General features: G+C 47.0%; 1 pseudogene; it reads left to right on the top strand.

The window, feature by feature from the left end:
- The first annotated feature begins 4,782 nt into the window (after positions 1-4,782).
- On the top strand, positions 4,783-4,881 carry LOC148121325 (U6 spliceosomal RNA; annotated as a pseudogene).
- The last annotated feature ends 8,865 nt before the right edge of the window (positions 4,882-13,746 follow it).

Below are 13,746 nucleotides of genomic sequence, written 5' to 3'. Positions count from 1 at the left end.
CTCTTTGATTAGTGGGTTGGAAATAGCCTTATTTCAAAGAGTCTTTCAAAAATCTTTCAAAAAAAGACTTATTTTAAATTTTTATTTATGTGTGCATGTGTGGAGGCAGGAAGAGGGCGTCAGATCCTCTGAGGCTGGAGTGACAGTTGTGAGCCACCTGATGTGGATGCTGGGAACCCAGTTCAGGTCCTCTGGAAGAGCAGGACATGCGCCAACCCCTGAGCCACCTTTCTGGCCCTCAAAGAGTCCTCATGAGAGCAGGTCGATCAGTCCTACTCTGGCTTTAGAAAAGAAAATCAGAAATAAAAGAGCAAAGGGAGAGAGGCAACCTGTGGAAGGGGCCTGAAACTTCTACATGGCCAAGCGTGGTGCAGGCCAGCTGCAGGGGTAGCTGCCAGGGAACAGAACCCCAAGGGGCAGTCAGCAGAGCTGGTGCAGACGTGGCTCTGTGAGGACCCCACATTTTCAATTTGTTTAATTGGCTTGGTCTGTTCTGATACAGTGTAGGCGGAGTATATTTCTCACACTTCTGGAGAGTGGGAACTCTAAGGTCAAGGAGCTGATGCAACCAATGCGAGGGCCCCTCTCTGATACATACATGACTCTGTATTATGCCCTCAGGTGGGTCATTTCCCTACTAATCATATACAACCTCTGGAACTCCACCTACAGGACCTGATCATCTTCAACACCTTCCAATAACATAGTCAGGATCTCAGCATGTAAAGAATGTTCAGTGGGGTCATCCCGAGCAATATCTAAGATCTCACTCCCTCGATGGCCCGCAGCCTCCCAAGGGCCACACTGCTAACACTGTTTTCAAAGATGGCTTGTAGCTGAGAGATAGCTTAGGGGCTAAAATACCTGATGGTCAGCCATATACACCTGGGTTCAATTCTTAGCACTCGTGTCTGGTGGTTTGAGTGAGGATGTCCCCTTAATACTGGGTATTTGATTATTTGGTCCCCAGCTGGTGGTGGTGTTTGGGAGATTTAGGAGGTGTGGCTTTGTTGGAGGAATTGTGTCTCTGGGGGTGGGCTTTCAGGGCCGAAAGGCCTTGTGCCATTTCCTGTGTGGTCTCTGCTTACTGCTTGTGGTTTAAGATGTATGCTCTCCACTTGCTGTTCCAGCCATCATGTCTGCCTGCATGCTTCCCTGTCATAATGGCGATGGACTCTCATCCTTCTGGAACCGTAAGCTCAAATAACCCTTCTTTCCCCCCTTGGGCATGGTGTTTTATGATCGTGATAGAAAAGTAACTCACAGGCCATGTAAAAAGTGGGCGTGGTGGGGCACCCCTGGGAGGAGGAGACGGGGATCCCAGGCTAGTCAATTAGTGACTTTCCTTAGTGGAAGATCCTGTCTGTGCTGGATAGTCTTATGTCAGCTTGATACAAGCTAAAGGCATCTGAAAAGAGGGAGTATTCGTTGAGAAAATGCCTCCATAAGGGAGCATTTTCTTAATCAGTGATTGATGGGGGAGGGCCCAGCCTACTGTGAGTGGTGCCATCTCTGGGCTGGAAGTTCTGGGTTCTGTAAGACAGCAGACTGAGCAAGTCACGGGGAGCAAGCCAGGAAGCAGTATTCTCCATGGCCTCTGCACCAACTCCTGCCTCCAGATTCCCGCCCTGCTTGAGTTCCTGTTCTGACTTCTTCCAAGTGACGAACAGCAATGCAGAAGTATAAGTCAAATAAACATTTTCCTCCCCAAGATGCTTTCAGTCATGTCGGTCATGGTGTTTCCTTGCAGCAATAATAACCCTGAGTAAGACACTGTCTTAAACAACAAGGTAGAGTGTGTCAGAGGGAGATATCTGACTCTGACTCCTAGCTTCCATGGGTAGGCACGCCTTCGTATACACAGGCTAATGCCAAACACGCATTGTGCATGCACACACACACATATACACACATACACACACACATACATGCACTCACCCCAAAACAAAACAAACAAAATCTCAGTTCCTGCCCTCCCCTGATGTGGGATTCCCTTCTGTACGCTGTAAATACCATTGGTTAATAAAGAAACTGGCTTGGCCTGATAGAATAGAACAGAGCTAGGCAGGGAAAACTAAACTGAATGCTGGGAGAAAGGAGGCAGAGTCAAGGAGAAGTCATGTTGTGGCCGGAGACAGATGCACTGAAACTTCGCTGGTAGGCCATGACCTCATGGTGATACACAGATTAATAGAGATGGGTTAAATTAAGATATAAGACTTAGCCAGAAATACACTTAAGCTATTGGCCAAACAGCATTACAAATGATATGGTTTCTGTGTGATTATTTCAGTTCTGGGCAGCCAGAATCAAACAAGCTGCCCTCCTACAACATTCCCCCCAATAACAATAGTTGGATCATAAAATTAAGTTCAAAATGTTAATAGTAGTCGGTCTGGACTGACGACATGGCTCAATTAACAAAACTTTACAATTCAGGGGTTTGAATTTGGTCCCCAACACTCACATAAATGAATGAGTGTGGAGGCCTGCCCTTGTAGTCCCACTGCTGGGGAGTAGGAAACAAAAAGTCTCTAGGGTTTCTGGCCAGCCAGCCTAACTGGTGAGTTCCAGGTTAATGAGAGACTTTGAATGGTGTTTCTGAAGATGACACCACACTTGTGGACATACAGGCTTTTGCGTGAACATGAGCATGACACACATAAAACATAGTCTGGGGATGAGTGTATAACCAGCACTAGAAAAGTCCTTTGATGCCCAGTGCATTGTTTTTGTAGTTTTTCGAGACAAGGTTTCTCTGTTGCTTTTGAGCCTGTCCCGGAACTAGTTCTTGTAGACCAGGCTGGCCTTGAACTCACAGAGATCTGTCTGCCTCTGCCTCCCAGTGCATATGAAACAAACTTGACAACAAAACTAAATGCTATTTTGTGCAAATACTAGTTGATTGGTTCATGCTAATCCTAGCAATCCTGATCTGGAACAAAATGAAAAAGGGACAGGTGCCTTTCAGGGCCCTTCTCTCAGCCCTAAAGATCCATCCCAAGTTCTTCAGTCCTCTGGAATCTCCTTTCCTCAAGGGCCTAACTTTCTAAGGCTTCCCAAATTCTTGTATAGCCAGTTTGGCATGTGACACTAAATGGCTCTTGGTAGCTCAACTTGAACTCTTAGTTGCCAGCACAAACTGTTATGGTTTTTGTCTCTTTAAGAGGCAAGCCATGTCCACTCCTGGTGGCCCCTCCCTGCCGCCGCCATCTTAGATCTCCTACTGTCCTCTTTTGGGGTGCTCGTGTCCCCCCCTTTTCTCTTCTTCTCTGTCTCTTTCTCCTCTCTCTCTCTCTCTCTCTGTCCCCCTTTTCCCCTTCCCCTACGTAACCCCCTGAATAAATATTTAACCTCACTCTACATGCCATGTCTCTGTCTCCTGCCCGCCTGCCATGTGTCTGCCTGCTGCCAGGACCAGCCACTGCTGCCTGCCACCACATGGCCCGCTTGCAGGGATCTTGCAGGGACCTACAGTCGTCTCTGCCTTGGGACTGGCTGCTCCCAGAGTCCGCTGCCTACTGCCACCAGGGACCCGCCAGCATTTTTAAATCTTAAAACAAACTCAGCAGGGCTGAGACCCGCAGCTATGAGTGAGGAGGCCGTCAGAAGGCAAAGGCAGTACACTACCTTTCAAACTACCCGTGTGTCTTAGGGTTTCATGGTGGAGACACCACGGCCATGTCAACTCTTATGACGGGAAACATTGTGGGGGCTGGCTTACAGCTCAGAGGTTCAGTCCATGATTGTCCTGGTGGAAAGCATGGTGGCACATACCCAGACATGGTGCTGGACAGGTAGCTGAGAGTTCTACAGCTGGACCCGCTGGCAGAAGGAAGAGACGGTGAGCCACTAGGCCTGGCTTGGGCATCTGAAACCTCAAAGCCTACCCCCATCCCCCAGTGACACACTTCCTCCAACAAGGCCACTCCCTCCATAATGCCACTCCCTCTGAGTCTATAGGGGCCATTTTCATTCAGACCACCACACCATGTAATGGTTAGTTTTCAGTGTCAACCTCAAACAACCTAGAATTACCCAGAAGGGTGTCTCAATGGGGACTATCTACATTGTGTTGACCTGAGGGCACGTCTGTAGGAGGTTATCTTAGTTAATTGATGTGAGAACACCAAGCCCAGTGTGGGTGGTGCCATTCTCTAGTTAGGGGGTTCCCAAACTGGTGCAAGAGTAGATAAATCAATCTGAGAACAAGCAAGCAAGCAAGCAAGCAAGCAAGCAAACAAGCCAGCGAGCTAGCTAGCGCTAGCGTGCCTGAATTTATTTCTTTCCCTTTGTTCTTGATTGTGGATGGGATGTGGCCCTCTGTTTGAAGTTCCTGCGTTGACTTTCCCACAGTGATGGACTATAACCTAGAAGGTGACATGAACTCCCTTTTCCCTTAGGTTGCTTTTTATCTCCCCAACTCCCATTTAACCAGTTTTCTTTGCACCATATAATTTAGAAAATAAATTCATCTTCTGAGAGAACTTTATATAATTACTGTAAGTGAGAAACCAGTATGACTCACCATAAACAGAAAGTAAACATAAAAAAAGAAACAATGAAAACGAAACAATGTTTCTGGTCACTAGCTGGATTCCCTGTGTAGAAACTGTAGGCTGGGAGCAGGGACATGAGGCCCGGGGTCCTGGCTACCAGGCAGGGGGAGGTGGGAGAATGGCTTATTTTGTTTCTAGGTGTTTGAGATCAGTCCGGGTGGGTCTCACCTGGAGAGCCACTGAGACAGAGAAATGTTTCCTTTTTTTGTTATAAAGTAATGGGGTGCTGGACTTAGCAGCACCTACACAAAAATTAGACCATGAGCATGGCCCCTGTGCAAGGATGATGTGGAAACTTATGACGTGTTCTCTACACATTTTTGATACAGGGTCTAGCTTTGGACTCCGTATGTAGCTAGAGGGGACCTTAATTCCTGATCGTCCTGTTTCTAACATGTGGATTAGAGGTGTGAACCACCACGACACCAGCATCTAAATGGACTTCAATACTTAAGTGCACCAAACGCGGATATTTCTCCATTGCCTTAATACAAAGGGAGCTGAGCCCCAAGAGGTAGTGACCCCTTGATATGCTGCTGGTAAAGGCTCACGGAGATCCATTAGTCCAAAGTAGCTGTATTTATTCTACATGTCCAAGTGCTAGACCCTTGCGAAGGGTCCTTCAGTCAGATGCTCAAACCTCTCCTGCTTTACACCAGAGTTCAAGTCACTCCTTCCCTTATGGGATTTGGTGTTTTCAAGTCTCTCCTGGATCATGTCTTCAAGTCTGAGAGGCCCGTGGAACCCGCCTTACCTGCCATTCCTTTGGATCTGCATACAGGCAAATTTTGATGCTATTCTTCCTAATCCCTGTCTCCAAAGACTCCCCTCCCCTCCACTTCAGGGATGGATAAGCGAACCGGTCTCACGGGCTGTTGCAAGGATCAAGCGATCCAGTGAGAGATAACGTCTTGTGCGGTGGCCAAAAGTGCTCAGTCAGGATCAGCGGAGAACCATTAAGACAGTAAGTCTGACCTCAGCGCCAGCTCCTTTCAAAGGCTTAGTTCCTTTAAAACATTTTCTGTTACATTATTTATTTGTGTGTGTGTGTGTGTGTGAACATGCACGCATGCGGGTGAGACTGCATGACTCTGTGGTCAGAGTAACTTTTGGGAGTGTGTTTCCCCCTTTCTCCATCTTGTGGGTTCCCTGGATTGAACTCAGTGGTCAGACTTGGTGTCAATTGCTTTTTACCAGCCGAGCCATCTCACTGGTCATAGCTCTGACTAGCCTGAAACTTACTATGTAGACTAGGCTATCCTTGAACACACAGAGGTCTGCTTGCGCCTGCCTTATAGAGTGCTGGGATCAGAGGTGTGGGCCACTACTGCCCAGCATATCTTCTGTTTTGTTTTTGTTTTTGTTTTGAGACAGGGTTTCTCTGTGTAACCTTGGTTGTCCTGGAACTCACTCTGTGGACCAGGCTAGCCTCGAACTCAGAGATTCACTTGCCTCTGCCTCCTGAGTGCAGGGATTACGGGCATGCACCACCACCACCCAGCACATGTTCTGTTCTTCAACCACCCCTTTCAGCCTTGCTACACATCTTCAATGGCTCTCACAAATGCTGCCAAGTTATTGCTTCTCTGAAACTCCTGATTGGTGGTTGTTGGTTCTCTGGAATGGCATTTGTGTCTGCCCAGGGCATCTTAGTCCTGCATTAGCTACCAAAGTCAAGTAGTTCTGAGAGTGAGTGTTTTGGGGAAACACGACCTAGTGCCTTCCTACTCCCACCTCATGCTCTTGGCGTCATGGAAAGATCTTTGATTTCCTCTTCTATCTGACGTGAGTAGGCAGGCAGGCAGCTTCTAAGAACGGACACGGCCTTACGTCCTCAACGTGCCTGAGTCTGGGGTTATCTATTCACATGGGAGATTTAGTTCCTCTGAGCCAGCCTCCCTTGCCTTGCACCCTAGATTCTTGGAGGCCAGGCTCCATCTCTTAGAAAAAGGCATCCAAAGAGTCATACAGTAAAGGGAGGCGAACATTCTTTCAAACAAATTTATCAATTTAACACAGCATAGTGGTGTTGAGTTACAGGGTCAACAGGCAACGACCACATTCCTCTGTTGTTTGATTAGTGAGATGCATTAGCTAAGAGCCAAGAAAACTCTTTCTGATGAATATATTTTGATGAACTTTTTGTTCTTGTTTTGGTTTTTTTTGCAGGGGTGGGGAGTCTTCTCGGTTGACTACCCATTTGACTGGAAAGTGACTTATTTAAAGGTGGTTTCTGGGCCTGGATGTGGCCATCATGTGGCCATCAGCTTCTGTAGGTACTGCTGTCCTTCATTTTGCCTCCTTTTCCCCAGATGAAAGCCACGGGGGACATTGGGTGAGTGAGCAGGAGCCCGGAAAGCAATGACAGGAAGAGGAAATGCCACTATGAGTTGAGCCTGAAAACAGGCACTGAAGAGCACCTCAGGGGACAGTCATCCTTTCCCACACTGTGGCATTTGGGGCTGGACAGCTCTGTTGTAGGAAGGATGCTAATTCTCTCTGCATAGGGATGCCAAGAGCCTCTTTCTCCATCTCCCGGTGAGATAAAGTTAAGAGTTTAGATATTGTAACATGCCCTCTGGGAAGCAAAACCACCTCCATCTGAGAGCCATATTCTAGATGGACAATTATGAATCTCAAATAACCAAGCCTGGCTTTCCTCCCTAGTTTTATCTTTGACATCATTTAAAATGACTAAACACTGACCTTTTCTAGAGACCCTTCCTCATGGATGGTTCTACCATCTGCCTTCTTTGCAATAAGATCTCTTGTTTGGGCTGTCCCATCCTCGGCTTCCCTTTTCTCTCCCTTCTCTTCTTTCCTATTCTGTACACAGAACACTGCTCTGAGCAGCCATTCAAGGATAGCTTAACAATTAACCAGCGAATTCTTTTTTCCTGATGTCTATGACACCTTGGACAAAATCCAGACAAAACTCTCCTAATCACCCCCAAATAAAATGAATGCTTTGTTTCTTATCTGGGGTCTTACTGTACTGCCTAGGCTGGCCTTGAACTCCTGGACTCAGGTCATCCTCACGACTCAAACTCCTGAGTACTGGGACTAAAAATGAATGCCACTACACCCACAGATGTAAGTGCTTTTGAACTGAAGCAGAAATGAAAGTGTGAGAGACTTGTGTGAGTGTTGAGAGTCCCCATGAAGGAATGGCACAGTCGCTGATGTTCAAGGTAGCTTGGGTGCGCGGTACACTCGGCCAGTGCCATGGGTACAATCTCGTTCCGTTCACGTTGTTGCCACTTTGTAGTTGAGGGCACAGAGGTTGAGCAAAGTGATTTATTCAAGTCCCCAGAGCTGAAGAGGCAGCATGAAGATTTAAACCAAGGCAGTATGACTCGGGTATACTTAGTCCCGGTTCATTTAGTAACGGTCCTTCAGGGGTGGAGGGTCACTGAATGAGACCTAACACCAAGGGGAGGGGTAGCTTTTCAGGAGTTGCAAGAATGCATTGGCTGAGTTCTGAGGCTCCAGTTTTCAGTGTCTGGCCCTATGCAAATCACCAAGTGAATGCGGTCCCATTTCTGTTTCCATCTGTCTTAGCGAAACTGGCTCTGCTTAGCCGTGTGGAGTATTGCTTTCCCAGTTTAGAAAGCTCATTTACTGAGGGCAGCTGAAGTGAAGAATATGGTTCGAGAAGGTGACCCAGCTAGCAGGTGTTGGGGGCAGAAAGTGGGGGCAGGGGATGGAGGACTGCAGAACTGAGAGAAAGTTGACTCTTTGAGTCTTTTAGGAACATGAGAGGGGAAAGCAAGAAACCAAACAACAACAGAAGAACAACCAAAAGCCTTGGTAGTACCTACGTCTTAACTTTTCTAAATTCTGTTTGAGGTTCATTTTGTATTTTCAATATAAAACCAGAGAACTATAGTTTCTAAGTTTTTTTTTTTGTTTTTTGTTTTTGTTTGGCACACACATACACACAAAAGAACCAAAAAAACCCAAACCAAAACAAAAAACCCCACACAAACTTGAAAAGGACCACCATATCCTCCACCTCTGCAAAAGTAAGTGTGGGTCAGAAAAAGAGAGAAATGAGGAAGAGCTAAGCTATAACCCGCAGTCCCACCACCAGCAAATCGGGGCAGCTATTGTTAGCCTCATTCTTGCAGGCCACAAAGACAATCTTCACAGACGCTGCCGTCAAATGACTGCAGTGAACAAGATGAGAAAGAGGAAGGAGAAAAGTCCTAGACCAAGACACAACGAGCAGATGAGCCCTGGAGCCAGCTGCTGTCGAGGGCGCTCAGGAAGCAGAATGTTACTTCCGAAAGATGGGGCTCCCATAAGGTCCCCTCTTTCCCACTGACTGGAAGCTGTACCCACCCCCCAAGCCTGGAGCAACTTTCCCGTAAGCCCTTGGAAAGTCTTGCACCCACCCTTGAGCTCCCTCCAGGAAGCAGTCACCTGTGCAAGCCTGAAGACATTCCTGGACATTTGGTCATGGGCCATGTGCCTCAAGAGCCATGGTCTTTACAGACTTTCAAAACTCCAGCATTCCCTGGAATCCATCCTTTTTGGGCCTTCTGGAAGGCCGTGCTTCTAAAGGCAGAAGGGGGATGAAGCCCACCGATCACCAGGGAAAACTAGTTTAAGATGAAATATGTCAAGTGTCCATTTGACTGCTTCATAACTAACTCGGTGGTGAGTGTATTTGTGTGTGCGCGTGTGTGCGCACATACACATGAGCATATATTTTTGACATGTGACTTAAACTTTTTTCATTTTGAGAGAGGGCATTTTTTTTTTCTCATACAATGATATAAAAAATTTTTATTTCAGGGCCGGGCGTTGGTGGTGCATGCCTTTAATCCTAGCACTTGGGAGGCAGAAACAGGCGGATTTCTGTGAGTTCAAGGCCAGCCTAGTCTACAAGAGCCAGTTTCAGAACAGGCACCAAAGCTACAGAGAAATCCTGTCTCAAAAAACCAAAAAAAAAAAAAAAATGATTTCAATAGAAAAATTTATTAACAAAAGACCCAAATGTCCAAGGAAAAGAAGGCTATCAGGGGAAGGTGGCCCTGGCTCCTCTGTGGTGAAGAGCAAGTGGACAGAGGAGGCAGAATCCCCACTTGAGAAAAGAATCTAAGAATTTGGCATTGAACAAGACATTAGTCCCCAAAGGACCTTATCTGCTGTGTCAAATGGCTCCCTACCTCTGGCTCTCCTCCTCTGGCTGAGAGAGCCTCTTTGAGATACTTTAGTAATGCCTGGCCTGGGGCCACCAGCAGCTATTTAGCCTCCCAAGCAGGCCCATGAACTCAGGCCTGAATGGAAGAAACTGTTGACTCCATTAACAAGTCGTGCCCCTCCCTTCCCCCGCCCCGCCCCCCTCCCCTCCTGTGCTGCCAGCAGGGTGTAGTACCTACCCTGGAGAATCCAAGGCTGGCACCTGCATGAGGGGTGCATTCCATCTGGCTGGTGCGGGTCTTCCTGCCTACTGAGTCCGAATCTGGATTCCCTGTTGCATTCTCAAGAAAAGGTGCGAGGGGGCTTCCTGGCTCATAGTTGGTGGGGAGGTGATGCAGGTACTCCGGCTGAGCTGGCCAAAGAGCTCTGAACCAATACAGTAAGCCTGGTGTGGTGGCTCATGCCTGAAACTCGAGCCTTTGAGGAGCTGAGTCAGGAGAACTGTCACAAGTCCAAGGCCAACGTGAGACCCTGTGAAACTAACCCACAGACACTAAAGAACAAATACAATAACAGATACAACAAAATCCGCTGCCTCTAGGGAGGTGGAGGTGCGTCTAAAATCTGGGCCTTGCACTGCCAGGGGGGAAAGGGGCAGGAGTATGCCACAGACTTGGGTTAAATGTACATGGCAGAATCACGTGTGCACAAAAATAACCAGAATTATCCTTTGCTTGTCCTAAAGCTCACACCATGGAAATTAAGCCTCTCTTCAACCTTACCCAGTCTTCTAGTTCCCACACCCAGAGGCAGCTACTATATTGATTTCTTGCGTATCCTCGTGAAGAAATCCTTTCATACATAAGCGTGGCCCCTTCAATCTGGTCTCTGTGATCAAAGAACATTCTCTGATAGACTCCTGCCACTCCCCTTTGAAACTTCTCAGCAGACTGGGAACAAACGGGGGTCCCCAAGTGCTCCCCTTCTCTCTCTCTGGGGAAGGGTCGGGGGGGTGGGGGAGCCAGGTCTCATGTAGCTGAAGCCTCAACTCATTGAGGATAACCTTCAACTTCTGATCCTCTTGTCTGCACTTCCCTAAATGTTGGGGTCACAGGCGCGGGCCTCAAGTGCTGAGGACTGAACTCAGGTCTTCATGGGGTGCTAGGCAAGCGCTCTACAGGCTGAGCTGCATCCCCTGCCCCCCTTCAGCTATCTATGTCTTTAGTCACCAATCACATGGTACTCTTGATCTTTCTGTAACTGAGTTCTTTCCAGGCCTTTGACTTCATGTCAGTCCTTCAGATGAGCTCTCTCTGAATGTCCTTCATTATCAGCACTGGCAGAGTCTTCATCTGGAGTATTCTGTGTAAATTTTGGTGCTAATATGCATCTGTATGATTATGTATTTAATCTGGTTGAACCAGAAGCTCCTGAGGGCACAGACTCTGGCATCCAATGCTCTCACAAAATACTGGCCTACAGGATTTGAACAATATTTCTTTTTTTTCATAGTATTTTCTTTTTAAAATTACAGCTAGTTAGTTATTTTGTGAGTAGGGTAGGTGAGGAGCATTCGTGCCACAGGGTACGTGTAAAAGCCAGAGGGCAATTTGGGGGAGTCAGTTCTCTCCTTCCACTGTGTGGAATCGAACTCAGACAGTCAGGCTCGGTGGCCAGTGCCTTAACCTGCTGAGCCATCTCACTAGCTGAGACAGATACTTCGTGAGGAAACAGATCAAGTCTTGAGTGGTGGAGCTGAAGAGAATTATGGATCCCTTGCTTTTTAAATTTAAAAATTTTAAGTTTGAGATGTGCACAGCATATAAAGAACACAATCAGCTTCTCTGTACACATCACCAGGTAATACTAGCTGTCACGATTTTAACACGTCCACATGATTTCCCTTCTTTCACTAAACAATTTCCTAGCCCTCCGAAAGAACAGAAATATTAATTACCATTTATTGAATGTTTGCTATGTGCTGGAGGTTGTGCTGAATGTTTTGCCCGTATAGTATCCCTTCACTTTCTCAACAACTCTGCCATTCTTAGCCCCATATTAATGACAAGGAAACTGACACAGTTTAAATCAGTTTATGCTGTGTCCCCAACTCAGGTGGATACCAATGTATAAGGCTCATGCTTTTAAAAAAAAGTATTGATTATTTATTGGTGTGTGTGTGTGTGTGTGTGTGTGTGTGTATGTGTGTGTCCACATGAGTCTGTACTTACCTCGTGCATGCAGATACTCCTGGAGACCAGAGCGAGCCAGAGCTCCTGGAACTGGAGTTATAACTGAGAGCCCTGGGAACTGAACCTTGGTCTTCTGCAAGAACACTGTGTTCTCTTACCATGGAGGTATGTTCTTCACTACAATACATTGCTACATTGCTTGTTGTAATTGTCATCAAACGTAATTTCTTTCTATTGCCTTTTCTCCTGTATATCTGTCTATGGATTTCAAAAAAAAGTGAAGCTTTTTTTTTTTTTTTTTTTTTTTTTTTTTTTGGTCTGAGCTGCAGAGGAAACACTATTATGGTTGTAAGAGACTATGGAACAACCAATGTGAGGACTCACTTGGGCTGAAATCCAGCACAAGCCCGGGACTGGTTCCTTCCTCCTAACCAGCTTCCCCTGCTAAGCCACCACGCCCTAGGTGGGTGGGCTGCGATGTCAGAGCTCCTGGTGCCTTGAGGTGTCAGTGGTATGGAGAGTGGAACGACTGGTGTGACATAGGAAGCATGCATGATGGTTCAGGGCACAGGCTTTACAATGACGTGGAGCGAGACCTGAGAGACTTCCTGCAGGTACTGAGCTGAAGAGACTGGGAACTGGTGGCCATTTCCAGCTGGCTTACTTCTTAGACTTCATTTCTAGAGTTAAGTTCAGTCACCTCACCATGGTGAAGGAAACACTACCACCTGGGTGGCCCTCAAAGAATAAACCCAGAAGATTTCCATACGAAACACACTCACTGTTTTCAGTTTTGCATACAGAGTATTAATAGCGTCGCCTTGGTGAGTACCCATATGTGCAGGCGTTGTCCCTAGCCCTTTTAACACATTGCTTTGTTCTGTTCTCTTCACAGCCCTATAAAGCAGGCATATTTATCTCGCTTTTATGCAGAGGGACACGGGCAGTTGGGTTACCCAAGGTGATAGAACAACCGGTAAAAGTGGGCCTTGAACACTTGCCCATACGTATAACCAACATCTTATGCATGTCTGCTTTGGATGGAAAGACATGTTCAGCCAGGTATGTCTCCTGACCCCACAGCATAAATGTTAGGCTATTCTTAAACTATTTCCAAGCCTGGGGTGGTAGAACCAACTTGTAATCCCAGCACTGGAGGCTGAGTCAAGAGACCCAGAGTTTGAGTTAAAGGTCAGTCTGTTCTGCATTGAGTGACCCTGTCTCAAAGGAAACAAAAGATGAGGGTGGGGTGGAGCCGGCTCTGAAGTTCCCTGTGGAGTGCTTGCCTAGCTTGGACTAGGTCTGGAGTTTGATCCTAGCCCTGAGAAAAACTTGTTCAGTCTCTCCTAGGTTGGAATTGTCTACCCTAAACTAGTTAGTTAGTTTCTTTTTCTTTTCTTTCTTTTTAAAAGGCCAGCTGCTCTCATTATGTGTGACTGACAGTCAGGAATCGTCCTTTTTTCCTTACTAAGTAACCCATGATTCATACGCATGTCGCAAGCCCCAAATCAGCCGTGCCCTCTTACCTGCCAGCCTCACCCATCGGCAGAAATGCTGACAGAAGGACACAGCTTCAAAATCTCATGGTTTTCAACCTGCTACTCTCCTCACCATACGTAAGAAAGGACCGTGATCGGAGGGGACAGAGGCAAGGAGATGGGGCACCACAGAATTTCAGAGACCCAAAGACACTCTAACGAGGTAGAGAAAAGCATTCTGTGGAAAGCCGCGGCAGGAGGCTGTGGCTCTTGGCTGTGATTTGGATTTTATATGTCCCCCAAAGGCTTGTGGCACCACTGGGAAGTGGTAGGACCTTTAGGAAGCGAAGACTCATTGTAGAAAGTTAG

The sequence above is a fragment of the Myodes glareolus genome, chromosome 7 (assembly GCF_982192425.1).
Source record: "Myodes glareolus chromosome 7, mMyoGla1.1, whole genome shotgun sequence".
In the NCBI taxonomy this organism is placed as follows: domain Eukaryota; kingdom Metazoa; phylum Chordata; class Mammalia; order Rodentia; family Cricetidae; genus Myodes; species Myodes glareolus.
Note: the sequence above shows the minus strand (reverse complement) of the source record. Positions and strands in the feature narration are given on the sequence as shown.